Source organism: Calidris pugnax, unplaced genomic scaffold, assembly GCF_001431845.1.
Source record: "Calidris pugnax isolate Ruff unplaced genomic scaffold, ASM143184v1 scaffold56, whole genome shotgun sequence".
NCBI lineage: Eukaryota > Metazoa > Chordata > Aves > Charadriiformes > Scolopacidae > Calidris > Calidris pugnax.
In genome coordinates this window covers 7,079,679-7,083,419 of record NW_015090839.1, presented here as the reverse complement: position 1 = coordinate 7,083,419, position 3,741 = coordinate 7,079,679, and positions in this window count along the sequence as shown.

Genomic DNA, 3,741 nt, shown 5'->3' with positions numbered 1-3,741 from the left:
CGGAAAGCGATTCTCTAGGGCAGGAGAGCCCGTGAGGTCTTTCGGTGTCACGGCGGGTGTCGGTGTCCCCCCTACACGCGGGTCTCACCACCTGCGGTCCTCCTTTCCACGCCGATTCTCCAGTACAGGTGTCAGAGCCTGCAAAGACCTTTCCCCGCTGCCACTGAATTTGGCCATTCTAACAGCCCAATAACCTCTCCCTTAGCCCAACGAGCGAGCTCTCGAATGCACTTAACCCTATACATACGTGTAAAGGGGACCCATTTTAATGTGTACCTCTACATTCAAAGAAAACACTAACCCGGAAATTTTATCGCAAAAATTTCACCTGACTTTTAATAAAAGCATTTCTGAAAGTCAAGCTAAAGCTCATCGTTATTGTCTAAATCCTCACCCCATTCCCAGTGTAAACCTACCTCTTTTGCATTGTTTCTCGTAACAATATGCTCAGGTTTGTTTGTAAAAAAAACCCTCGTATTTTAAGTATATAAGCACGGAAATACTGAAGGTAATAGATTCAGAAGTTTTAAAGCATTTCTGTTTCTGAAGAAACCACGCACAATTTTTAAGAACGTTGTATTCATATTGGTATAGGAAGCTGGTCCTTATACTGTTTTGTGTCTTCTGTCACGCTGCAACTGTCCAATATAAAAAGGTTGTTAATTTACAATAGCAATACATTAATAATTCATCCATGATGGCTTGATTCTTCTGAATGAATTTCCCATTCAGAACTTTGCAATTATTTGTTCTGGCGACTACATTTAACAAGAGCGGGATTTGTAATAGATAATTTTGTTTTTCTTTTGATAGTCACAATTTACTAGTGACGAAATAATCTAAAAACTACAAGGTAAAAAAAGGCACCTTATTCAAATCCAATGGAAGCCCCCGCCTTCATCCTAAATCGTGTGCATACAAAGAATAAACAAACCCTTCAAATGTGAAGAACAACGGGATGCCGTATGCTTTTTTTTTTTCCCTTAAGTGACATTTCATTTATAACTCCTAATATAAGTGGAGAGTGTTTGTACATGAGTAAAGAGAAATACTATGTGGTTTATATCCTGATACCGAGAGACTCAGGGGCTGTTCACAGTATGCTGGATGATACCAGAGGGACATCAGACAAATATCTGCTGGTTTGGAAAATGAACGGAAGCAGCTGGATGGAGTTTCCTAAATTGCTGGGTAGATACCGAGTTCTTAGATTTGGGCATCTATCTATGAACTTGTACCCAGGCCCCATCTCGGTAACTTCACTCTGCCTCTGCCAAGCGACCCGCGGCAGGTCTTTGCAGCTAAAAAGCCACTCGCCTGGTTTAGGTCTCAGTTCCAGGTCTCGATCCTGGAAGTCACAAAGATGCAGTAAACCTCGCACTGAACTCCAGGGAGCTTCTGACTCGGTTCCCCGCCGAGGTCACCAGGGTTTCCCTGCTTTGGCATAAGCATCGACCTTTGTCATGCAGAGGAGCCCTGGTGCGGGGGTACGAGAGACTCTCCGTGCAACTTCTCCAGCAGGACCGCATGGAGACCTTTGCAGCAGCTATACTTGGAAGTATTGCCAGCAAGCTTTCTCTGGAGGCCTCGGCATCACCTTTCTTCCCATCGTACAGGTCCTAGTCTCCTACTAGCAGCAGGAAAAGCCCACACCTTCCAAGGCTCTCCTGTTCCCCTGCCCCATCGCTGAGTGCCTATTGGGGGGTCTGAGATGACCTAAAACGCTCTGAGGAAAAATGTCCCAAACGGGGATATCTCAGTTCTCATCCTTAGGGAGAAGGAAAACTGCCAAGGGAAGCTCTGGGGAGGCTGGGTGGATGCAGGATGCGTGGGTGCCGGGGCAGTGGGGGACAGGCGGTGAGGAGCAGCAGCCCGCTGTGACACGGGACACGCTGCCGCCGGGGCCAAGTCGGTGGCACAGGGATGTCCCGGGGGACTCCGCTCCGGGGCCAGACGGCGAGCAGCCTCCGCTGCCTGCCGGTGAGGGGCCGCCGGTAGCCGTCGGGCCGATGCCTCCGTAACTCCGCGAAATTCCTCCACTTTCCTCCCTCCAGCTCCGCGGCTGGAAGGAATCCCAGGGCAGTGCACGGACTGCAAAGGCCGGGTCCGGCTCTCCATCCTGGAAGCTGGCCCCGCATCGCCCCTGCCTTATTCGTTGTTGCTGCGTTTGGCAGAAACCCCACGAAGTCACCCTTAAAAGTCGTTTTCTGACGTCGCCAGAAGCCCGAGGGGAAAAAAACCAACCCTCGGCGCCGAGAGGCATCTGCCTCTCCCCGGGAACGGAGGGGCAGCGGCCTTCTTCCCTCGAAATAGCCTTTCTCCAAAGGAAAAAAAATCAATACGTGTATTGACAGCGCGGTTGGGCGTTAAGCGCCTCAACGCTGTAAATGCGCCGGGTGGGCTGTATCCCCTCAGCCCCCGCACCGCAGCCGCAGGAGAGAAATATTTTGCAAACGAAATCGAGACGGTCCTGCAGAGAACCCGGCCCCCGAGCTCCGTACGGCCGGGGTCGGCGGCTCCTCGGCGGGAGCGGGCTGTCCTGCCCCGGTCCCGCCGGGCTGCACCCCCCACGGGCGGCCGGAGCCCTCCCGCCCCCCGGGCCGCGGGTTTCACCGGAGGAGCGGCAGCGCAGGCTGCTGGGGGTGATTGCAACCCGGCACTTGGCTGATAGGCAGCGTGGGTGACATGATACTTCCATGTCCACGCGTGGTGTAAGCCGCCAGGGCTCGACCCCGCACCCGACGTGGACAGAACCGCGGTTTCCCCGCAGAAACTTCAAGCCGGGGAGGCTAAAATTTTGTTTCGCTTTAGAAGAAAAAAGCAACCGTTAGCGAACTCCACGCTCGATTACGTCTTTGCTATTTCACGTCGTAAATAATTGATTTTCACGTGCATCACGAGTTTCGCCGGCACTTTGGGGAGCGGGGCGAGAGGCCGCCCCCCCCGGGGCCCGACCGCCCAGCGCAGCTGCGGAGCGGCCCAAGACGGGAGGGGATGGGGCAGCGAGAAAAGGGCAGCTCCGCTCGCTCTCCGCGTTTCTTTATCCCTCCCCCCGCCCCGATTTTATTCTCATAACGAAAGGAAACCCTCAGAGTAAGAACGATGGAGTTTTCTCTAGGCTACACATTTCTCAGTGTAGGCCAAGATGCTTGCTTTCTTTCATAAACCTGCTCGCATTTCCTACCCTATCAGAGAAAAAAAAAAAAAAAAAAAAAAGAAAAAAAAAAGAACTCCGGAATTTGTGACTATATAATGCGAGGGGAGAGGAGATTTCAGAGGAAAGCGCTAACAGCTCTTTCCCTTTGGACATGCCTCCAGCCCAGACTCCGTCCTGGCGCACTCGGGCCCTGCGTGTCCCACCTCACCCCGTGTTTCCACCTGGGCTGACCACTGCAGACACAGATGTCCCCACCTGCAGACAAACCTCAGGTCACCTCGGAAGTGTCTCCTTTCCGGAGCAACATGGCGTCAAGGAGTACAATGCATAGTGTGAAGGTATCCGTAGACACATTTTTGGATAAGGGCTTTGTGCACACGTAGAGCTGTAGGAACTGGAAACCCTCAAAGAGAAAGGCTCGAGATAAAAAGGGAGCAATTTCAAACCTGATGAGGAAGGATCGCCGCTAAGTCCCGAAGACAAACATTGAGGGGGTCGGTTTAACCGTGGGAAAGGATTAGCGGACACCAAGTCAAGTGAGGAAACGTCCTCCCCAGAGAAGCCACCTGCGGGAGCGCAGCCCG